Here is a 25,892-nt window from a genome sequence, read left to right on the forward strand (position 1 = left end):
ACCTTATCCAGCTACGTCCAGACGTACAGCACCGCTAAATGCCACCTTAAACCGGTTTACAATGTACTCGTATGTGTTGTAAGACTTAGGACGAACGGTGTTGTTCAATTTATGTACGTTCGCAGTGTCGACACGTTGCTTTTACAAAGGCGATTATCATTAATTGCATTAATCTCAATTTGAACGAAAAGGTATGTTCGCAGTGATCTGCTTTTCATTGTGTCATTTTATGGGTTATTTGAGATTTTTAATCGGTATTTGAATAAAATTTTAATTTTATACTATGTGCATTAGAATTAATTAAATTTATGTAAAAAAATAATTTTTATAAATAAAAAAAGCAAATTTAGGGAATCGGGATTTGAACCGAAGATCTTGCGTTCGGATTCGCGCAACAGCTGTAGTTGGTAACTCTTTGGCATAATAATTTTTCCACTAATCTTAAAACTTTTCAAGCGAGTGATTCATTTATCTAGATTCCAGAATCTTATCTTCCACGTTTCGAATTAAAATCCCTCGTCCGCAACGGTAACTCCGAGCGTAGAAAAGGAATTATTTGCGCAAGGAACAGAATTTTCTCGTTCCTATATCTGCTAGGGCAATCTTCTTTCTCCGTTCCCGAGCACGTGTGTTCACCACTATGAATCTCTCTTCTTTGACTGTGAACTAGCTTGCGGACCGTATGAAAGTTGTACCAACCTCCGTGTCCCGACTTCCTGCTTTGCACCTGACCATGGCGGGACTAATTAAGGAAATCGTTTACCTAGCCAACCAACATCTGTTCCCTGTCTGGCTGAATAAAGTTCTCGGAATTCGATCGGCAATTATCGATAATACAAAGAGGAGAACGTAAACTCGATAAAATAATCGCAGACTTAATCCCAAACACGAAAATCAATTTTTTTTATTTTTAATTATACCACCACTATACGTGCCATTTCTGTCGCCTTTCCTTGGCCCATACCGCGTCTTTCTTTTTTCCACCGTCTGAAAAATTCACCGCTAGAATTGAGATTGCGGTTACTCGTCGGATTCCTGGTCCCCCGTAACGCGATCCTTACACCATCAGCTCACCGCTGATAGAGTGAACACGGTATACGCTGGATGCACCGCTGCCAAAGAAGGCGTGAAAGTGACACCTGCGAGTTTTGCATTTTATATTTTCCACGGACGTCGACCCACACCGGTCTGTCGGCTGAACGAATCGATAATAAATTAGCATTATCGTAATATTAACCGGGTAATACGTTCCGTGTACGTGAACGAAAAACCAGTCGACACCCGGTGGATTTAGACGTGAAGGCGAAATTATGGCCGACCGGATCGACCGACAAGATAAAGCGACCGAGATAGTAGATTATACAAGATCTAGTTGATCGATCGATAATTGCAATCGATTGAAATTAATTGTGATTTCTCTAGCGGTATCTTGTCCCTGCTACAAACTCGGAAACGACACGAAACGTTTATGTATGCTGAAGGCAGCACTCGAGATATCTCCCCACATTATGGTACATCCTGTATCTTTTCTTCTTTTTCTTTTTCTTTTGCTTTTTTTTTTCAACATTTCACGTGTGGCGACCGAGTTTTCGCCACGTTCGCCTTTTGTTCGGGCAGAATTTTCTGAATGCGACAGCTGCAACGTGGCGGCTGCGTTTATCGCCGACGAAAATTGAAGTTTACCGAGCACCCAGAGTTATATCACTTTTCGCACAATTTCGGAACAAACGCTTTGTGTAATTATCCAAGCCCACCGGCTCGACAACTTTTCTAATTAAACAGGGTTCGTTAACTACCCGACATCATCGCTTTGTCGTTGATCGTGTTGACAAAAATTTTCACCAACTTTCCATCCTGCATAGTTTCCCCATTCCTCTTCTTTCTACGTTCCGACCAGTTTGATAATGACGATGCTCTTCCTGCTACTTTACATATTCCTCACGTTTTTAGTAGCGAACCGTTTACGTATCTTCTGCTTCTTTTCTTGTAATTTAATTATTTCAAAGTAAATTGCTTCGCTTTTAAATCATCGTTGATGTAATTGAATTTCGTTTAAATCCACCTATCAAAGAGGATGCCGTTAAAGTATTTTTCACTGATTGCGAGGAGAAATGAAATTAATTGATGCGACGACCGCGAAAAAGGCCGTTCGTTTCCGCGAGACAACGCTACAAGTTCGTTTCAGATTCGTCAAACAACCCCCGGAATGGGGAAAAGGAAAAATAATTATCATACAATTATATTCTTTCTTCTCGATTCTCTTTCCTCCCTCGAGGTTTCAACGAAATTGTAATAGGATCCTTGGCCAGGGATGCAGGCCGGCTCGCATCCGATTTTAAATCAATTTCTCTAGGTAATTGCACAGAAGCCGCGGGATGGTTTGATTACGGAAGGAAAAGGCGATGGAAATTATCTCGGGTTCGTTCGGCTTTGAATACGTCCCCTCCCCTCTACACGTACACACCCCCTGACCATTTCAATTTCACCCTTTCGACGCTTTCTGCCCCGTTTGTCGGCTTCATTTGCGTTACATTCAACCTATGCTCGGATACTGCTAACCTTCGCTGCTTAACGTATCCTTTCGTTTAATTGGAAAGCTTCTATACTATCTCTCTCTGCACTCGTTCCGAGGCTTTCCAATTTTCCGAAACATCTTTCCCTCGCATTATGATTCGAGCATAACGCGTTCAACGCCGCTGCTGCCTTTCGTACAAATGTACTTCGAAAATCAAACGTTTAGCTTTCGGATATTTAACCCTTTGACTACTGTTGGCGCTTAAATTACATTAGTTTAACGTAATGGAATTCAGTGTTTTGATTATTTCAATCTACTTTCTCAGAAATGCATGCCTGACGAAAAATTTCGCCGTTCTCGGTTTAGGGTGCGACTGAATTCCTATCGTATGGTACGGCTGGTACGTTCAGTGTCCGTCGTAGTCAAAGGGTTAAGAACACGGGCTGTTCGCGCATACCATAGAATCGTCTAAACTTAGTAGTCTGGGTTATTTCTCACCTCCGGCACGAAAGGGAGCATTTACACCAGCAAACTATGAACCGAACTATCGTTTTCATAAATACGGTTCAAGTTGAGAAGCCGGGCCATTCGTTAGTGGGTGTAAAAACCGAGGACAAACTGTAGCAATTTTTTAAGCGAAGGCGTGGAAAGTTGTACACAGTTTAACGAGTTTCGTTCTCCGGAGAGCTAGACGCATCCTGTGCCTCCGGGATTGTTTATGAAACTCCACGCGAACAATAAATATTTCACTGCGAAGAAGCTAGACCCTATGAAATCCATCGCGATTGATATAATTAATGAAAAATTATACATTCCTCTGGTTCAAGTGGCCGCACGCGAACCACGCGTACTCTCCGCTTCTGTCAACTGTGCGTCCACTGACACACCGCCTCTATTATGTACCAGAAAGATTTATCGGCGACGTGGAAAATGCATTTTCCCCGTGTCCTCGCTGATAAATTCCTCGCTCTCCGTTGACGTTAAATACAAGCTAGGAAAAGCACCGCAACAATGTACGAGCGGCTGTCGTTTCCAACGCGCGATAAATTTCATCGTTGCCGGTAACATAATAATCGAACCGATACGAGGGAAAAATTTCAAGGGGTTCAGACCGAATATACCGTGATATTTCATCAAAGGTCAATAAGAAATGCCGTAAGGAAAGGAGAAACGATTGTTCTGCATGCGAGACATCTTCCCACGCGTCCAGGTAATCGACCTCACCGAGTTACACGCGCTCTGTGTACCGGTTCTTCTAATTGGAAAACAAGGGAAGCCTGGTGTTGTACTCGTGTTCGAGTATCGTTGTTCAAAGAGACAACGCGTTCGCTAGAACCGATCTACTCCTCCCAACGAACGACTGGTTCGCCCGATTCGAACAAAGGTAGGCGTTGCGTGCGTTCGCCAGTTTATAGACCCTCTACTCCTCCCTATATTTCAGCAACACAACTGCATCGTTCTAGACAAAGGGGCAAGCGCACTTGCCAAACTGTTGTCTACTCGAATTCGACCAGTCCGAATTGTAAGCAACCGAGTTCCGTTCGTTAATTCCACGCTCGAGCAACGCCTTTCCTCTAAAGAGCAAAGCAAACGGTGCTTACTTAACCCTTCGCGTGATGCGCGTCATCCTGGATTCCCTTTGAACGTGTTTTTCGGTAGAATACTCCTCTTCGATGCCGGATGCTGGGTCATTCGAGACCACCGGTTGGTCTCGCCGAGCGGCGAACACGTTTGCCAGAAGAATTCGGTGACCTCTCGCTGCGAACTCAATTTCGCGTTATATCCGCGATGAGTACAGTTATCGGTATACTGGTTAGGTCGGTGCTTGTACAGTGTCGAGCAAAGTACATTTCTCTAGGGAAAATTCAATTGTACACCCAAGAGCATAGATCTACCTTTGTACTTGAAAATTCTGAACTTCTCGAGAAGCCCTTCGCTCCTTTTCATCCCCGGATTCCATCGACCCCGCGACAACCCCTTTGCGCTTGATTCGAAATACAATTAAAATCAAGTCAGACAATCGAAACGACGCCGCGACGTCGGAACTTCCAGTGGGAGACGCGTCTTCACGCCCGCTAACTCCGTTCTCCCCTGTCTCTTGGCAACACCCCTTCTGTCTCTTTGAGATCTCGCGAGTCTATTCATCGTCTTTGAAATTTCGAAACTCACTGGTACTCGAGTGAAGGCAAGAAAAAGAATAAAAAAGGAAAACGTAAATTCTTATTCAATTCGCGATGAGTTTCATCCGTCGGGGACAGCTACTCGATCCCTTTCACGGTGCTGCTGCTGCGAATTACTTTGGCTAAAGTTAGCCCTCGCTGGCAGAAATCGTGCAATAACAACGTTACGTTTCACGGGGTCGGGGCTGAACGAGCGAGGACAAAAACCGACGAGGTTTCGTCGTTGAACGCGAATACGTGGCTCCTATGAAAAGAGCACACGGCGCGGACGCACGTGGCGAAAGAGGAGATTACGCGAGGGAAGTTGCCAGAGGACGAGCACACGCGACCCTTCTACTTTCTTCTCGTCCGCTTTTTAATTTCTCTCGGCGCTGTTCCGCTCGAATGCGCCCGTTCACCCGCGCGTAACGCTTCTAGACGCAACTCATGACTCCTTCCTACCAAAAGGGATTTCGTACAGTCCCTTTTTTCTTCTTCTTTTCATGGGAAAAAGACTGCGAAAGGGGAAGGTTCCGCGATTCTGATTAATGTTTAACAGAGATTTATTAAATAACGGTGAAATTATTAAAATACCTAAGCAAGTTTCAATTTTGTATACATAATAATTTACAGGAAACTAGTTAAGGGTTGATGGGAGATGGATGGAAATGTCTATTTGAGGAGATTGAGTTTACCCGGAAGTCGGTTAACTTGTTCGGAGAAACAACGAAGGCTAGTCGATACTCGAGGGTAGAAACTATCGACGTTTACGCTTGGTAACGAAGATTCTGGAAGCTAGTCAGCTTTCTTAACGTCTTAGCGATGGCTTCTCGCAAATTACCCTCTAAGCGGAGCTTAGCAATCCTTCCCTATAGAAAAGACGCCCGCTGGCTTCTCTGCCTGTTCTGCAATTCAGTCTAGACGAACTTTTTTTCTAATATCCAAATAGTCCTCTACCTTTTCCACGTTCCTCTAGCCAGGATCGTTTTCTCTTCGCTACCAATACTTCTATCCGACCGATGGAAAATAAAAGAAAAATTTGTATAAAAATTGGAAAGATTGAAAACTAATATATTTTAAGGAAAAATATTAGAATTTTTCAGTAAAGAACAATTTGTCAGAAACTATTCTGGATAGATATTACATCCAATGGTACAGGAAATAACATTTCGAAGCAGCTGGAAAGAAACCATAAATAGATTCACAAATAAGAAAGATCCTCGAAGGACTGGTATGAGCCGTGAATCGCAAGAATCTCGTTGAACCCAGGGGGATTGTTTCCCTTTCCACGTGCTGCTTTTCCCTTTCGCCTCGATACTCGATCGATTTCCATGTATTTCACTCCCTTCCTCTCCGTTCTATCCGAGGCAGAGGCCAGGATACGAAATTTATGGGCATCGCTGAAGGAGTTCCATGGAATTCAATCAACCGATATCTCCGTCATTCTCCGACGTGCAGGTAGGGGGAGAAAAGTGGAAAATCGAGGTCGAAGGAACGAGAGAAAAGAAGGACCAACCAATTCAAGTTCACGTACGACGCTATCACGCGGTCGACGTTCGTCACGGAATTCACCGGAAATGAAGAGTATCTGGCTCGCTTCCGACCGTATTTCTTCGAACAGAAACTAAACGCATTTCCAACGATTTATCTGACTGCTGCGACGAGTATGCGATTTTCCTTAACCGCGAACCCTTCCACTTCCGCTTACGTTTTACCACGCCTTACGCGTTATTTTCTGTTTCTTACAAATTCGACGATATAGAAAAAAAAAGGAAAAAAAACAGGAATTCTCAGTCTTAATTTCGACGATATTAATATTTAAAAAAATGTAGCAGATTAAATAGAAATCGTTGCTTCTTTAAAATCGGAATCGTTGGTATGGAATAACATTTTTCCAAGCGGAAACTTTGAAAAGCATTTTCCAGGATGAGCGTCTTCCAGTACTTACCGAGAAAAGGAAGCATCCGAAGAAAAGATGTAAAGAGTCTTTCCATTTCCTCGGTGCATTATGCACAACAGCGGGAAGATGCTGCCGCTGTATCGGAATACGATTATTCTACATGGCAATGGTATTGTTACATCGCGTTTTTCGGCACTTCCGTGGAATTCACGGCACGTACCTTTCTCGCGTAGAAATCGTTGCTACCTGAACGGTAAAAGCGCTACTCTGTTTCGAGGAATATCTAATGAAATATCAAATTCTATCTGTGCCGGATATACGAGAAAGCTCGCGTAAAGTTAAGTGGAGAACCTTTTGCTGATGAAAAAAAACACGCGAGCAGTAAAACCGGCGAGGTCGTTAACCTGCTGTTGAGAAAAAGGTTTAAATAAACCGGTGGAAAAACCTTTTCGGATGAAACGATCGCCGCTCCAGTTATGTACCTTTCACGAAAGAAAGGGTAAAGAGATCTTGGAAACAATGAACTTTAACCTTTCACGGTTAGATTCAGGTCGATATTAATTATTTGTTACGTTTCACGAGGCTGCATTTGTACGATAATGAAATTGAACGAAAGGAAAACAGGTGTTGCTCAGGGCTGTGCAACAATGAAGCAAGCAATTTCGCCTCGGGTTACACGGAGAAATGTACGGATCAACAGTGCAGCCTGATGAAGTTAAGTGGCCGGTCGGTGCCAGCCTAATTAAGTTAGTTAGTTTGGAGGTTAGCGCAGAAACCTGCATTAACTTGCTGAATGTTCAGAATGTGGGAAATGTTATTTATGACACTTTGAGACCAACCTCCACCCTCTCTTTAAACACGTTCAAACCGCTGAAAGTGACTGCGCGACCCGTTCCTTAAATCGATACTCGTCGCAGCTTGAAAGGTAACCGTGGAATGCTCTTTTTTCATGTAAGTTTTAACGAATCACCTCCTTTTCTCTATTTCGAGGAAGAAAAATTAGAAGGACGCTGGAATTCTAGCGAAATTCCATTAGGAGCTCCTTGGAAATTATCACAGAATCGTACTGGGATAATTTTGCAATGAATTTTCACTGGAATTCCATTATTATTCTGCTAGAATTCCACGAGTATTTAAATGAAATCTCATTAGAATGGTACCAGAATTCTATTGCAATGAATTTTCACTGGAATTCCATTATTATTCTGCTAGAATTCCACGAGTATTTAAATGAAATCTCATTAGAATGGTACCAGAATTCTATTGCAATTAATTTATGTTGGAATTCCATATGAATTCCACTGTAATCCCACTAATATTTCATCAAAATGAATTTGTACCAAGAATTCCAAAGAATTCCCCTGAAATTGTACCTGTATTCGAGAAGGATTTCCTACAGCAATCTTCCAAGAGATTTCTCTGCACACGTACCGAAGGTAACTGGACAAAACGTGACGAAGGCAGAGTCCAACCTTCCGGGTCGTTGAAACACACGAGACTTGGAAACTCGAGTCGCTGAATTATCCGTGTTAGCAGAAATCGCCGGAAGTGCTTGCTAACCCGAAGACATCGGCCAACTTGCTGCATACTCGAGTAAACTAGTCCGCCTAACCCGGAATAATTAATGGGATATCGTTTCGAGCAAAAGCACACACCCGTGTATCAACTCCGTCGCGAAGTGGTTTTGGAACTTTTATGACTTTTCAGAATTCTACGGATCCAGCTTCAAGTAGACTCGCGTCAGTGTACTCTCAAATAACAGAACTTTAATTGATATCCTCGTGTTTCTACAGTTGGTTACACTAGAATTCCAATTCTTTTTTTCTTTTCGTTGCATCGGAAGCACGGAAACTTTGTTTTAGTAATCGAGGAATTCCAGCATTATCCGTAGCTCAAGCTCGTTCTTTCTCCCTTACGTAATTTCTCGCGGAAGATTGATCTCAGGCTGACCCTACAAATCACGAGAAAGTGCTGTTGTTAGCAAGAAACCGTACTATGCACCTTAGACGCGAACTTTCGACTACGGTGTAGACATTGTAACCTATGATTCCCGGGAGAATTATTTTCGTTCCGTTTCTAATGCCAATTCTCTTCTCAGATTAATTAACAGTTAGCTGATTAAATGAAAGAATTTGATTCAGAAAAATTACACGTAATTTAACAGGAATATTAGAATAATTCGTGATATCTAAGAAAATTAACGCGCTTCGGCTTTCACTGTTTCGAACGATCGTTTAACCAGCCGGATAAGCGACAAGGTAAATAGATGTCCTATCAGATCACGTGTCACGAAAGCGTGACACGCGAACACGTACGGAATTAACACGTTAGAAGGTGAACAAACCAGGAGACCGGTGAGTGGCATTGATCGAAAAGTTGGATGGGAACGATAAGGAATTGCGTGTACGTACACTCGCGATCAAATCAAGCTTCTTCAGAAAAAGTACCTATGTCCGAGGTTCCCATTTTTCCTCGTAAACAATCCCCGGGGGAAACGACAATGTAGGAAAAGAAATAAATTTCTTTTATATCCAAGGTGTTGAAATTCTAAAGCAGCTTGAACACCTTGAATGAATGGAAAAAATCTCTTTCCTTACATTTTCAAAATAATTCCAAGTGTTTTTCACCTGTTAGACGGCTCGAATTTCACTGCAACCGTGAAACAAATTTGGGAAGTTGCACGGTATTAAATGTTGCTGCTTCAAGTTTCCAGAAAGCCACATTTGTACCTTTCTTTCTGGTGCTGAATAGAATTCTTCTCATTTGCAAGGATATTTTTGTTTTATTTAAAATCCTCTCTCTTTTTCTTTTTTTCGTCTGTCGTTATATTTTTACGCTGCAGTAACTTGCTGAAGCGTTGGTACATTTATGAAACGGCGCTATTTAAAAATGGGATAATTACGAAGGTAGAAAGTAACGAGAACGTTTCATATCTATCGCGATATTTTCGCGGTAACAATTGCTTTCTTGTTTTCGTTCCGCTTATCGAGTCGCGGTGAATAAATGCAGGTATCAGGTGGTTGCAGCTAATGCATCACTTGATGTAATAATCCATCAAGCTTGTAGAAAAATAAGGATAATATATCCGCGAGACGGTTTTATTGTCACGCGAATTTCAAGCGCGTTGACGTGTTTCGTGTCGACACTGTTACCGGCTACTTTTATGAATGAACATATGCGTATTCGTGTTCCTTGTTATCTTTACGCTGTACAAATATTTATCTGTCTTTCGAACAACGCTCTTATCAAGCTTTTGTTAACGATGCGCTTTCGAGCACAGCTGAATGAACTTTTATGCGATTAGAGCACTGATGGGTAATTGTGCTCGCTGGGGCACTGATAAGTAGCCGATTTGGGAATTTGATAATTTTACATTTTTATATTTCTAAATTCCCAAATTGCCAAGTCCCCAAAATTCCAAACTCTTAAGTTTTCAAATTGCTAAATTTCCAAATTCCCAACTTCCCAAATCATCAAAATTTTTAATTTGGAAATTTCGGAATTCGAAAATTTGGAAATCGCCCGGGAACTCTTGACGAAATTATAATTATCAGCAGGAGGGAAAGAAATGGACGATTTATCGAGAAACGTATTCATTAAGCGAGAAAACAGGCACAAGTGTCGCTCGACCTCGTTACCACAGCTGCAATTATGTTAGACCCTCTTGCATTCTTGAAAATGTAGGAAATTGAAGGAACGAAGTGGTGAGATGGAGTAAGAGAAGGGGAGAGGGACCTCCATTAAATTCATCTTCGTTCCCGTAAAAAGGTCTTGTCTCCCTCGATACAATTCTCATCGAAGCGTGCAGCCATTCGCAGTCACGGTTCGCTGAATTTCAAGTTTCGCTTCTAAAAGAAGAGGGAAGTGACCCATTTTTTATACCGAATCGGACTTTCAATTAATAACACCCTCGCACCTACACACACACACACACACACTCGTCGATAGAATTATTACAAAAGGAAATGGAAACGTCCTTTTACCTTTGTACTTTCCTTTCACCCAACCAGTCGGTTCTTTTTCTATTCGATCCATGAAAATTCATACTTTTATTAGAGCAACTAGAAATCCTGTACATGCAAGGATGCAACACGTCGTTAAGACATTATTGGGTTGTTCGTCCTTTGAAATAAGAATAATAGGAAAGGGTGGAAGGGAGATAGGAATAAAAGGAAGGCAGATGATGGACTTCTGCTCTCGCCTGGCTCTTTCGAGTTAAGTGGTTAGCTCGGCAAGCGGTTTCGATTAGCCAGCTCGTTGAACCCGTGGCTCGACGACCAGCGACGCCGACGATCGGCGTCGGGCTAAACGCCCCGTGAGCATCCCAACAAGATCCTTCTTCCCTCCGTCCTACATTGCGTTTCTCTGTCGATGATCTATGACGGCGTGGATTCGTTCTATGATGAAATTGGAATCAATTGTTTCGCCGGCAGGGATACGTCCACTTCAGCAGCAATAACTTTTGTTTATTTTTTCGGTCGCCTTGATATTTCGAGAGTTATCGATAAAAACTTGTCTCCGCCATCGAGGGGTTCAATTTGGTAAAAGGTTCGTCGCTTCGGAATAACTTGAAACTAGAAGCTGACACTGAGAGCTCTAAAACTTTTGCTGCTTTATTTCTGAGAAACACCTCGACTTATCGAGAATATTTCAATTTCATTTAAACTAACATAGACACGTTTGTTTCAGATCCTGAACGGGTACACAATCGTCAGGTGGAAATTGCGAGAGGCGGGGGCAGGTGCTGTTCAGGGTGAGCAACTGGAACGCAGCGTGCATTTTAAAGAATTTTCAAGCCGCGCACGGAAAAGATGTCTAACAAACTCAAACGGAATTTCGCTTATGACACGATTTTTCAGCGAACCCGAACGTGTTTGCCAACGACTTACTCCCTCCGTCGTCCGCATTCGTCTTCGGTAAACACGATCCCTCTTGAATCTGGTGCAGTTGCAGCACCCTTGCTGCTTGCATAATGCGTCGCAAAAGGAGCTTGCACCGATCTGTTCGTCTCGCTCGTGCATCCGTAAACAACCGTTGTCTCCCTCCGAAGGGATGAAAAATATTGTCGAGTATCTCTGTTCAGGGACGAGTTAAAGCTCATGTATTGGATTTAGGGATTTCAACGCTCCTGTTTAGCGAGAGATAACCAACCCTTTGGTTGCTTTTTAGTTAATACCGGGACTCGAGCCACCGACTGATTTACGGTTTAAATTCAAGAATAATTTTCTTAGCCTGTCTAGGGACGATAAGATTTAGATCAGTTGGAGTTACTGTTACTTCAAAAGCGTTGATGCAAAATCATCGTACAAAGCAGGTAGAGTTAGCCTCGAAGGCTAACCGAACGTATAGAAACAGAAATGAAACGGGAAAATGAATAGCCTTCGATCGAATCAGTGCGCAGATTGAAAGTGCAACGGGAATCGGTTCCTGAATCATTGAAATCAGCGAGCAGAGAGAATACGATCGGTGTGTTGGTCCGCTCGAGTGGTTCTATACGAACGTTTCTCTATCGTGTCGTCTTTATTCAGGCAAAGCTTGGTCGACAGTAGGCAACCTGGCTGTATCTGAGTCTCCGCATCTAATAATAAACGGGTCGAGCATTGTTGGAAAATGGGTCGAACACGGCCGGCATCTCTGCCGATGTATCGAACGGTCGCTGCATACACACTTCCCTCTCGCGATGCAACTAGCTGCATAATACCCAACGACACCCATCCCCCTCCTCCTCCTCCTCCTACTCGAGCTGTCCGAACGGTGACACGCGGCAACGTGAATATGAATGCACTCAGGAATCGACACAGTTTCGAACTTTCCAGTCTCTCGTCACAAGACTTATGTACCGGGCACGAGAATGTTTCTGTTTCACAGCTGGCCTCGTGCTTGCTCTCTTTCTACTAAAATAATTCAAAATTCTCGAAGGAGAATAAGAGCTCTTTCGATGGGATCGTTGCTGGGTAATTAGTCTACATTTCAATTAACACTAGATTGCCGTAGGAGTCAATTTGACTCATTTACGATTTTATTGCTAAATAATTTTTTTTAAAACGTATGTTGGTTTGTAATAGAATTATGAAATGTATACAAATACTAATTCCTTCCAGTCTCTTAGTGTTAAATATCGAGGGAACTCTGGAATAAGTGTAGACCTGTTTCAGTAGAAACAGTCGTGTATAGCCAGACACTTATTACTTCATTCTTTTCTTTTATTATTAAAAAATTTTTATAATTTTATTTTATTTACTTATACAGAAATACAATTTCAATTATATTCTTATTCATAGCAGAAGCATCGTATATCAAAACTCCAAAGGCTCCGTTTATAACATAATAGGTATTGATTAGTATACTAACACGAATCGCACGATTTCATCAAACTGCAATTTTATTCGTATCTCGTAGCCGGTTCGTTCCTGTAATCGCGTATTCTTCCGTGGTCGTTTATCAAGCGTGAAATAAAATGACGAAGAGTAGAGGGAGGTGATCAGGGTACGTCGAAGAAGCTGCTGGTCGAATGGTAGTCCAGGCTCGTCGAAAGCCACAAATCCAAGTGTCGCCCACGCGACACGATAAATTCCTTTGCCGTGAAGGGGGCGCGGACACTAAAGATCCGATAATATAGGTGCGAACGACCGCAAATCCAACTCTGAGCGAAACTGACGCGATAAATTCACGGTTTATCTGTCTCCGCGTAACAGAGGATAGGTAGCCTCGTTTCCGGTGAAACACCGCCGTGGGAAAGGCTTTCCTTCTTTCGACCAGTTTAATAACTTCGTTTCGCCGTTGGATTCTCGATTAAACGAGAAAACGTGAAGGGGGGATATGATCGTGGGAGAGAAGAATCCTCGATTATCATTTTCGATTCGATTCCCTCAATTTTAATTTTTTTGAGGGGGAAACAAATCCGAGTTGTTACTCGGATAATTGTTTTTGTCTAGCAAAGCTCGGGGAGTCTCGGAGAGAACAATGCGAACAGCACATCTGTTACAAACTCTCCGCGGTCGTTTCCTTGACTTAAATTTCGGCCAAGGAACCGAGGCAAGAATTTGAAACTCTGCCCAGTCTTGCGGACTCCGGCCTCGTTCGTCACGGTACGGCGTAAGTTACGTGAAACACAGTTGGTCAGATATCACCCTGTCTCCGCCCCTTCTATTTGTCCACCACGGTTCACGATGAATCTCGACCGGCAAGAAAATTGCTTTTTAGTAAGTTTCCAACTGAAAGACGGTGTAATCCTTTTCCAGAGACGCAATCTGTGTCACTTCGTTATTTTGCCATTGAATGGTACACTTTTGTGAAACGTACCATTACGTTCATCGTTCCTTCACCCCTCCAGTGTTACGGCTTGTTTTGTCCATCATTAATCATTCATAATTAAGCAGAGATACCGAGGCATTCTTCCCCCGTAAAGCAAATGGCAGAGAAACAGTAGATAGAAAGTTTCCAAAGTTACAGGGAAGAGGGAGATGTATTTTCTCGTTTTATCGAGGTCTGTGCTCGGTTAGCCGCATTCGGTACGACCAAAGCAATTTCATCTCAGGTAACACAAACTGATATAGAGGAAGCTTTGTTTCCCCGGTGAGCCGTGATACCGTCTGTCCTTTTCCTCTTACCTTATTCCCGAACACCGAAACTGCCACTGCTCTGTTTGCAACTCCCTTATACCTTTACCTAACCGGCATTAATAACGACGCGACCGCTAATGAAACAAATTAACTCGTTATATTCGGCCGATTAACGATACACCTTGCATTCATTTTACCGTGTCTCATGTGTAAAAATTATTCAAAAATTTGTTTAATTCTTCGAATTTTTAAAAACCCAAGGGCTTCTTGAAATATTGAAAAAGAATATTTCTTCCTTAAGAATACAACTTACACCTGGAAGAACGAGACAATACAGGTCCTTGGTACTCGGGGGTCTTCGTTCAGCTTCCGGTTCTTTCAAGTCCGCTATATAAATACAAGGGGGGCCCTTCGAGTCTGTTTCTCCTGTAAAAGGGTTCCCTCGCCGTGTTCCTCGTAACTCTCGTTTCGCTCAGGTTGCCGCTGGTTCAGGTCGTCCATGGGCCAATATGTATCGCGAGGTGGGTTCTATACGGGACAGCGTTGTAATTCACCGAGACTCGTGTTTCATCGTACACCCTGCTAGCAGGGTGTTCACCTACAAAGTGGCCGGGGATACTTAGGCGGATAGATGGAGGACGCACTTCCCTATTTCGCCGTGAGGCTGAAGCTGCATAAAATAGGATGGTAATTCCGTGCCGGGACGGAATTAAATCAGAAGTGGCCATCGTTGGATACTCTGAACGCGATAGACGTACGATATTTTAAGTAGAAACGTTGTTCCGTAGAATTCAAGGAAATAATAATTTTAATGCAATTTTTATAAATTTTTAGCCTTTCTTTTGATTCGTCGTTGCTGAAAGTGATTTTTAAATACAGGGTAGATAACACGGAGTATTCTCGTTGTTCTCAACGTGTCACAACCTCTGTATCGATCGGTTCTTGACATAAATATGAAATTCCTATTCTTTCCGCGTATTAAGCACACGGAGACCGGTAAGGATGCTCGATAAAATGTAGAAAACTATTCACGGAACAACAAAATGCACGGTTACAGAAGGGCATGGAACAACGTTAGCCGATACGAACTGTGTTTCACTGAGGTTACCAGACTAATGAATGTATCGTCTCCGTCTCTCTTTCTCGTGTCTCTCCTATCTTGCCGCTCATCATCGCCGTTCCCTTAATTAAGCTCTATAGACGCGAAAAGGATACACGCGTATGAAACTCACCCGTCTATTTCCCTTTGATCTCTCCGTGTAATTGAATTTTTTTTTCTTTCTCCACCGGGACCATTTTTTATCTCTTGCTCTTTTAAATATCACCGAGTGCATAGCACGAGAGACACACGTCTATGAGGTACACGCTTAGACTTCTAAGGCCACCTCTTCGCTTCTGATTCAATTCCATTCTGTTTTAGCAAAGGAATTACTCTGCAGAAGGATTTTTCGAGACTCTTTCAATTTTCTCGTGGATTCGAAACCGAATACGCAGCGACTTAATGTAACTTTAGCGTAATTTTCTTTGAGTCAAAGTACATCCCCGAAACGATATTCAAAGCGTGTGTCAGAAACAATATTCGTAACAGTGGAAGCAAGTAGACAATCGTCTTACGTGTACTAGCGAACTTCCGTCGGGTCTTCGATCTTCCGTTAATGCTCTCTGGCAATAATTAGCAGCCATTTTGTCTGGCGTGGCTACGATGAATCGTCGAGTAATTCGGAAGGCACACCGGGGAACGTTTGCAATTCATGACGAGGCTGGTGTGCTCGGTTTATAAAGTGGCTCGTACAGATAGGCTACTTATTCTCTCCGACTGTAGAATAGGATACTAATTCGAACGGCTACAGGCTGGAGCAAACGAGGCGAGGGTGACGTGAAAAGGTCGCGAACGACGACTTCCGTCGTCGCGATTATACGGTACAATTTCAAAATGAAAAACGACTTTGCCGGTATTCTTTCGTTGGTTAGTTACGCGCCACTTTTCTTCGACAGCTTTCAATGAGACCTTTTTTCAGGGGTGCCAGGTAATTTGTTTCCTCGTCTCTGTCAGCCAGTCATCGATGAACGCTTTGTACCTCGAAATCGTGTTTTTAAGATATAAAAGTCGAAATAAAATGGATAGTCATCGCGACTGTACAATGAAAAATTGAAGGAGATTCTATTCAACTAAAATATCAATGCGCGCGTGCTATTCGAGCCTCCTGTCGTGAACGACTGTACTCGACGTTGCTAGCAAAAAAGTACTCTGAATATAAAAGGTTTTTGATTTCAAAACCTCCTAACGCGTTCTACATCGGAAATACAATAACCGTAAAAGAAATGTCAAAGTAAAAAAAAAGAAAAATTGTCGCTTTATTGGCGAAACGTGGAAAGTGCTCGACTGTCACTACGAGGGTCTCGGGTTCAAATCCCATCGAGTCGGAAAATGTTTTTTTCATACAAAAGTGCAATAATTAACACACAAAAATACCCTAAATTTATAGTAAATCAAATCTAGTTAAAACACATTCTAGAATAATAATGAATCTTAGAATCTACATTTCCCTACGCGAAATCATAAACGAGTAATTTCTCTGCGACCACAATTGGGAACAACCGCGAATGAAGCTACTGTAAAGGTGACCAACGACGAGAAATATCTCGGGCCATATATCAGACTTGTTTCAAACTTGTCTGCCCTAAAATGGAGGAACAACACACGGGTGTCGAGGAGAAAACGAAATTTGTTGGGAAGGTGTTTCGCGGGCCAATTAATTCAGAGACACTGGAAATACGTTCACCTGCGCGTTTCGCGCGACTCCAATGGAGCGCAAAGATATATCTGAAATTGTAATTCTCGTACCGTGTGTTGTGTATATGTAATATCCACGGAATTTCTGTTGGCAAAGTGTTGGCCGGGTGTTATCGCGTCAGCTCTCGAGAAATTACTATGGAAATGAATATACTACCGACGATTATTACTGGCCAAACGGAAAGTTACAGGCGTCTGTCGGACTAGATCAAGATTGACTTGCATGATACGACCACGTCCTACGTTAGAACCCTGGATATATTTCAATCTAAACGCGTTTCGAGCGTCTAAATCAATTCGAACATTGTTGCTAATGAATTGGAAGCTGTTGATCGAAGAATTTTAAATTCAACCTATGGATAATCGAATCTCCATCAAATAGACACATATGTTCAAATCTATGGTTATTGTTCGACGAAAAGAAAAAGATTGGAAACCAAGATTTCATACGATACACCAGATACGCCATGTCACGTAACAAAAGTTGATTCCACAGGAAAATAGAAACGTAACATCTGGCCACAGGCGAATCGCAATAGCGAATCCAGGAGATGTGGCAGTCTTTTATAGCCGGCGCCAATTTTCCTAAGAAAGCGAGCTTGGTAAATGGTAAATGGCAGACACGTGGGTTGACTCGTTAACGACAAGATTTCGACGCCCACCACGTCGACAACTTGGATTAGAAACTATCCCTAACGTTATTCGATAGCGTGTAACCTGTACCCGTTTCGCAGGTACCTCTCATCTATTGCTTTTTCGCTGCTAAACCGTGAAATCGTACGATCACGTTTTCTGCCGTGTCTAGTTGAATTCGAGACAAAAATTCGCGTATGCAGGAAACACGATACTCGTGAACGTCGATGAAATTGATTTTAATCGAGTTACCATGGAACCTTGAGAAAAATTCTGCGAACATCGATGAAATTATAGAGGATTTTTTTCCCTATAATTGCTATTGAAATTGACCGATAATTTCTACCCACGTTACGTATAGTTTTCGTAGAATACAAATCGTTTTCCTTGGATTAAAATAGCTAAAAAGATTCTACGATTCTCACGAGTGGAACGCAAGGAAAAGGTGCAGCAAGAATTGCAGTTTGCAGCGAAATCGTTCGCGTTGAAAGGATCTTAGCGGAGCTGCAGGAAGGCTCCTTAAAATTAATCTAATCAGACGTGGCAGGGTGCGCCTAAGTGGATTCGTACATTAACAGCAAGGGCGTTTAGCGAAGGTGGCCGAAACGGGCTACGACTAGATTTACCTAGCCCTTCTATTACGTCAGTTCATTGACTTACAAAATAATTAGTAATTAGTCTACGCGGGAGAGCGTCTTAACTTGCCTCCTTCTTAACCCTCTCCATACGTATATAACGTTGTTCAATCGCATCACTTCTGAAAATATAAAATATGAAATTAGAAGGAGAAATGGATAAAAAGGGTGAAGAAAAATGTTGTTCGTTTGCCTAATGACAGAACACATTCCGGTAAAATAGGCGGCTATAAAACAGAGTTAAAAAAGAATAAATAAAGGATAAGCAAGACAGACGGAGGGAGGGATGTCCTCCTCGTCGTCGTCGTCGGCTAATAAACGCGTCTCGACCGGAGGCCGCCAGGCGAATTCAAGCCGCGTCGCGTGAATATTAATTACCGAAATTGTGGTAATCCCGCGGCGTTAAACGGAAGTCCGTCGTCTTAAGTTAATATCGCGACGGTGGCCCCAGGGCCCCTTGGAAATTGTAGTCGAAGCTCGTGAAGAGAGCAAAGGGGGGTGGTGGCAGGGAGGCGAAGGAATGATTAAAGTCTCGCGGGCTTTCACGAGTGCTGCCTTCCGTTCTCGGGGAAGATTACCAGTCGACGAATCAATTAGTCTGGCCGGCTGACCGGCTAATTGCCAGGCCAGCCACCAAAAGAACCCCGGAAAAATCCGGCGAATCTCTGTCTTCGAGTGTTGTTGGTCAGCCAAGGAAAATACGTCGCGGCGACGAATTTTCTTCGGAATTTCAATACCGAAACGAAACCCCCGGACAAAGAAATTCTTCGAACGCCTCCGCCAGACGCGTGTCGCAAACCCTTTGTCTGGGTACGATTTTTACTTTATCGATTTTACTTTGACGATACGCTCTTGATCGATTGATTTGAACTAAATTGGAAAAAAAAAAATTATGTTAATATTCTGTAATTTTCTCGCAATTTCGCGAGAACACGTTCATCAGACTTGCCGAGAATTCACCGGTCATAAGTTGTTTCTGTACTCTCTGTGGAGTCTCGCGTTCTATAACGAACACGCGTCCAATGTTTTCCCTTTTCTCGCGACCCTTTCCCTCCGAAACATTCTTCGACGTTTCCAAGCCGTGGTTTAAAAGTCCAACGGCCGTACGTGCACCGAAATAATCGTGTAAGCGAGCGCTGGCCAACTTCATCCACGGAATTTCCGATTCGGTCACGTGCATCTCGCTCGAATGCCTAACGATTGTCGTCGATGCAGCTACACGGCACGCGAGCAGTGCATTCGCAATGCACTTTCTTTCAAAGTCTCTCGCTACAATTTTACTAATGATCGTGTCTTTCTTCTCTACATCTTCTTTTTCTCCTAATTATATCATCGCGTCGAGTCTGTATCTTATTTTCCCTTCTTACGTGTTTTTCTTTCTTTTTCAAAATTGAATTATTGGAAAGTTTCTAATTTAATAACTAGAGATGCGATATAGAAGATCGAAGAATTAAATTTAATGCCTCCACAGCTGATTCGTATCGCTTCTGGCGTGTTCCGCTTGCGATCCGCTTGCAACGCTTTATTTTAACGTGACACGCTGCTCTAAGGGGACGTTTAATCAATAAATGCTTATAGATTATCGCGCTCCAATAAAGTGTCCGGGAGATAAGGGGCAACCGGTGATGTAATCTGCCACCATAAAATTTGAAAATCTCTCGCACAACCCCCGAACGAACGAGTATATTTAGATTATTTTTAAATTGATTCATCAACACTGAGGATTTAAAAGGCTCTTAAAATTTTTATCTGAAGCTCAGATAAAAAAGTTAAAAAACTGCCTTTTGCTATTTCTTTCCCGATTTCGCGATATCCCAATTTCCTACATATCTTAGTAAATTAATTTGTACAGCTTCTCGAGAAACCTCGAGTCATTTGGTCCAATTTTAAATGAGGTATTCTGTTTCATACGGTGAGCGAATAATTTTGCCGCCCACTGTAGATGATAGCGGAGGATTAACTAGTCAAAGCGAACGGTGCACGATAAGACTGGCAAGCAGCAGATTTAATTTAACCGCAAAATCTGCGAAAGCTCGTCTCGTTTTAATAGAATTCCGTGGAAACGATTAACGTGGAACATCGTGTACCTATTAACGGAACGTCGATTTATATCCACCTCTAATAACGTCGTAATTACGAACCTTTGTCGTTGGATTCGATAGAAATAGTCTCTTGTATCGTAAAATTAATTCAGAAAATTTTACTACAAAATTTGGCAATGGCTTCGATGGATGACGATTTTCTACTTGAAATTCATGCTACAATTCAAGCACATAAAAGTAGCATAGAATAGTACTTACGATATATCAATAGAAAGCTTAAAGTTTCACGAAAATGATTATGATAATACCCGCGTATTTCCTTGATACGATAAACCGTCTTCCTCGAATAGCGCGGTCAAAGTCGTTTTCAAGTAAATCTACGAACGAGCTAGGATAAGCTTCCGGGAAGCTGGAAACGTAAATCCGAGTTGGATTCGATAGACTCGGTGGAACGTAAACGGCAGAGCAACCGAGGTCGTAAAGAACCGATCCGTTCCGGTTGGCAAGGTGGAAAAATATAAGGGAAACTTGGCGAAAAATACCCCCCAACTGTGCCACGAAAAAGGACCGATTATCATTGACTCGTATCGTTATCGTTTACGTAATTTAATTAATCGAAACATCGGTAATAATTTGGCAAATCGATTCGACGTTTGTGAATAAACTAGGCAGTTGACTCGGTTCCATGAATAGAAACAAAAGTTCACCGCATTGTCAACATCGGGTCATTGTATTTATATGCAAGATGAGGGACAAAGTTTACTCGTTCGTTGGCTGTCAACACAGCTACACCGATCCGCCGCTAATTACTCTTGGTAATCAGATGTCTGATCAACTCGGTAAATTGGCTAGTTACCAGTTAGGCCAATAGTCAACACTAGCCATCCATCAGCAACCAGCGGCCAACTAATAGTATGTTGATATCTGTAAATAATTTATTTGTACAGGATATTACAGCGAATATTCTGTTTTAATAATTTTGTGAACCACTATATATATTCAACTATGTTTCATTCTTTATCTATTTAATTTTCTACATTATTTTCAATTGAAAAATAATCGCGCATCAAACGTCGGTAGTCGTAGCGTTAAAAAAGATCTCAGCAGAATATAGTTACAACAAACCTGCTTATAGAAGTGTAAAATACATAGCACAGTGTTAACAGGCTTTTAAACCGAGTACAAAAGTTGTAGCCAGGTATTGTTAGAGTGGTTTTCGAATAGAAGCCGGAAAATTTTTCTAAAGGTGCACCGGCCGATGTCATAGAGCAAGATATATCGGCCGGAAGGATTCAAAGCTGCGGCAGTTTATTGCCTTAATATTAAACTTGCTTCCTTTTATCTTCTTCGCAGGATATGAAGTAAACGCGAAAATCTTTACTCCGCGAGAGCCACTTGAAAGATTTACAACTGGCAGAGAGGAGACTACCGCGAGGAAAGGCAGTGTTACTTTAGGCAAGAGCCACGGAAACATTCGAGTTTATAGGAAAATTATGCGAAAACTTTTTCAAGGCTCCCGCTGATGTATATGTAGCCCTGGTGTAAGCGATCCTCTCGCTCGGTGGAATCTCTGTCATCCTGTATTATAATGTAATTCGCCGTATAATTCAGGCTGGTACAGCTTGCGGCTTTATCGTGTTCTACACGTTACAAAGCTAATGAGTTATTCCTTCTCCCATCATCGTAGCTATGCGTACTCGACGTTCCGTTGTGTTTAGACCACCTCGTAAACGTGGGATTATTACTTGACGGAAGTTGCCGGGAACACGTCAGATTGATTATCGAATATTTAACCCTTTCGCTATTATTAAGGACGATTATAGTCGGTTGCCGAGATTTACTAGTGAATTATACGACGGCGAATTGAAATATCATTAGATTAGAAATTGTAAAAAATCGGTACTGGGAGGAAGCGATACCGATGCAGTTTTCTGCAACTGCATCGCGTTGCATAGAGAAGTACGAGGCGAGAAGCAGCATCATTAACTAATACGTATCTCGAAAGCAGTGAGTCATTTGGTTGACTGAGTGAATGAGAGGCTTGTGCAGTTGAAAATTAAAAGGTCGATCAAGAAATTTGTTCGCAGTCGTGGAACTATCTTATCTGGAAGATAGACAGGAAAATCGTACAGTTTCATTCCTGCTACTTACACAAATTGTAGAAAGAAGATTTACACGTTTGCATGAAAGATTAAGACGAGAAATCTAGGATAAAGAATAAGACAGATGTTTTTCTGAGAACATGAATCACGACAGGTGAACGGTGCTCGCGTATAATTTATAATGGTTACTCTCGAGGAAAATGACGAGGTTTCACAGTATGTACGCAAAGTGAATCACAGTTTACACGGTTGGCTATCGGCAAATCCTGAAATATCTGGCAAAGAAAGCAAGGATACTGTAAATAAATTATCTGAAAGGAGAAAATTACTGTGAAACTCTCGACGGAGTACAATAATGGTAGCTCCTTTCTATTCGCGTCATTTGCACCTTGCTTTTTCCTAAAATACATGCTTCGAGGAAACTTTTACTTCAAGTTTCTACTCGTTACTATTCGAATTCAATGAAATATCGTTCAATTTTCTTCTATAGAAAAATATTTTTAAACCATTTAACGCTTCTGAAATTTTTTAAGTATCTTACAATTTTATCCACGAATTTTAATGAAAAAATATCTGCTGCTTTTGGAGGATTGTCTTGTAACAAGCTTTCAGTTTACGAACGAGTTAGACCGCAGATAGTTGGCGAAAACAAAGTAAATGAAATTGAAAATCCGTATAGAGGTTGCACGTGCATCTGCAATGCGGCCTAGAAGCTTGGCAAGAGTCGAACCCCATCTGACCAAACATTACTTCCCGTCTCTCCCTCTTATCCAGAATCTCCGCCCCTTCGTCTCTCTGTCTCGCGAGAAGAAGAAAAAAGGGATAATTATCGGTCTGGGTGCCGAGATAACCGAGGAAATTGGTCGACTCTTATTCCCCAGTCGCAACCAGCAGCAATCGATGTACCTACTTTGGAAAAACGCTTTTCATTGTCAAAGAAAACGCAGTGAAATCTCGTGATTAATAGATGCTTTCGAATGCGATCGTTTATTCTGTCCTGCAATTCAATTTGTATGATCGTACTATTTTTTAAATTTAAATATTTTCCCGCGCTTCAGTGCAGCGCGAAATATGATAATAGATTCAAATTCCAAGATTCTCTTTCTGTAGAAAATATTAATCCTTTTTAAAATCACGATTACTTCTGACCTCGTTCATCACCCAGATGTCTCCCGAATACTTGATTAAACATTCAGCTCCGTGAAAAATGTCTTTTGATATTCCAGAACGGTAAATTAAGGAAATCTTACTGATATGCATTTGAACGCATCGCACGAACGGTTCGCGTGATTTCTGCTATTCTCAGAACGAAGATAAGTAATCAGAGATAATAAATGATAAGTTGCTTTCTTTATAATCGTCTGATTTAAAAGATGAATCATAGTGAAATGAAAATGAATTTGTTATTCTGTTAGAAAATCAATATCAAGGGAAACACTAAAAATTGTGAATTTAAAACCCTTTACTCGCGAAGGGTTAAAGACATAGCTCGTTCTGGGCTCATCGACCAGGGATAAAGAAAGAAGAGGACCACCCTTATCGATGCACCACTATCGTCAAGAATTCGCGACGCTTTCGAGATCACTACTTGTGAAATTAATTAAGAACGCGTCCGTGAATAGGGGTGGCGTTCTGACACAGAGTCAGCGTCGCCGGAAGCCGATAGGTCATGCACGTGTCGCCAAGCTGAATCGTTAATCTACGGTGACACAGCTGTATCGGAAATAGTGGTGTTCGAGGGTGTTCCGGTTCTGGTTACCAGCTAGAAAGACCGCCGAACGATCAGCGAATTTCTATTTTCTTCTCCCTTGAACTTCTAAGCTCATCGGCGAAAATAGAATGAAAGAAAATTAACAGAGTTGAATGTCTACCCGGATTGAAATTTTTAAGAAATTCAGCCACCATTTGGTACAGCGTGTTGGATTAACGAGAGGTGTAAAGAAATTTTGCTTAACATCGATTTTATCCGATAATAAAATAAGATTTCATTCCTTCGCGGATACTACTTATCCGATAAGAAGGTTGACAAATACTTTTGCTCGATATTCGAGGTTATTGCTGTAGATGAGCTTTTGTAGAGATTGCTTCCGCTATGGTTGGGTTAGCCTCTATTCAATTACAGAGAGCTTTTGTATCGAGGATTTTCTTTGCCCTCAAAGACTCGGTTTCTTTTCTTTAAAAGAACACTCGGCCGAGTTATAGGTCAACGGGATGGTTTATCGATCAAATTGTCCCGGATTTATACAATTCCGCTTGTTTTTATTGACCTTCTATTTGATTTCATTTGAACTTGACGGAATTCTTGAAATTTAAAAAACAAATTCGAACGAAATAATTGCCTCGATCGTTCCAATTTTGGATAATTGCGTTAATTTTACAACAGTTCGTCCGTATTTGGTGGTAAATCGTTCTCTATTATAACATTAAGGAGGAAAAACGCACGAGCAGTTGGAGCATAAGTTTTCCAATTACCTGGAATCAGCGGATACGAAATAGGAAAAAATACATAGGAGGCAGGATAGAAGTGGTCGTAATTAGAGAAATAATTGGCAATTAATCAGGGAGCTTGTGCAAAAATCCAAGTGCCCCTTTGACGTCTCGCGGTCGATCTAAATTCCTAGCAATTTCGCTCGGTCGTTATCACACAACTTTGGTAATTACACGAATGATGTCTCATTAAGTCACGTTGCTCTTGACAGCCGAATAATTAACTGACGTAATCGTTCCGCGTTTCCACTCGTTTGTTGACCAAACGAGATCAGGAACGGGGGCAAGTATTTCAACGATCGAAATTACCGAGAAAATTGTACATATTAAAATGACGAAAAATTATTTTCAGTGTCGATGACGCTCGGACGTGTGAAAATTCCACGAGGAAATTTCAATAAGCGATTTCACGAGCCGAGAAAAAGAGAGATAAGAATGAAAAAGGAGACACGGCGAGGATAGCCTTAATAAAGAAGCAAAGTAGACTTTCAGCTTTAATGCGAGTCAACTTGCTGAATAAAGTATCCGTAGTGCTGGTGCTGCTTTTGACGAGGGACGCCGTTACAGGCGACAGAGATTCCAATAATAAATGATAAAGCACCCGACTCTCTGTGAATCCGATCCGTTTCGCGAATGTGATAAATCTATTTCGTCGTTTCTCTGCCACTGTTGAGTTATTAGTTTTACATACTCGCAACGATACTGTATCGATGTTCATCCCTCTGTCCGTCGATTCACTCTTTTCATCCTAACACGCGTCAAACTAAATTTCTATTATCTAAAATGTTTCATAAATCGTTAAAAATTCCTAGAATGCTAGGGAACCCTAGATAGTCTTCTAACTTCAAAAGCGATTCCAAGTCGAACGTTTTAAAATATTCTCCCACGCGTTAACTGTTGATAGGTTAATATACGTATTGACTGAAACATAATATACAAACGGAATATGAATATATTGCACAAAAGTTTGAAGTTTTGGGAAACAAAAAACCTCGTTTCGCTCCGGTAAAAAGTTCTTCGAGGCATATCTACTTACTTGAACAGTCTGAGGGACGATACATCG

General features: G+C 41.8%; 1 protein-coding gene across 5 annotated transcripts in view; it reads left to right on the forward strand.

Moving 5' to 3' along the window:
- The window catches only part of LOC114880398 (ankyrin repeat domain-containing protein 50), a 109,825-nt gene that overhangs the window by 68,341 nt on the left and 15,592 nt on the right, over positions 1–25,892 (forward strand). For all 5 annotated transcript variants that reach the window (XM_046290114.1, XM_046290117.1, XM_046290118.1 and 2 more), the window contains one exon: positions 11,264–11,327. The gene's annotated coding sequence lies outside the window, so the exon portion shown is untranslated. The remainder of the gene's footprint in view (positions 1–11,263; positions 11,328–25,892) is intronic.

This window comes from Osmia bicornis, chromosome 2, assembly GCF_907164935.1.
Source record: "Osmia bicornis bicornis chromosome 2, iOsmBic2.1, whole genome shotgun sequence".
Lineage (NCBI taxonomy): Eukaryota > Metazoa > Arthropoda > Insecta > Hymenoptera > Megachilidae > Osmia > Osmia bicornis.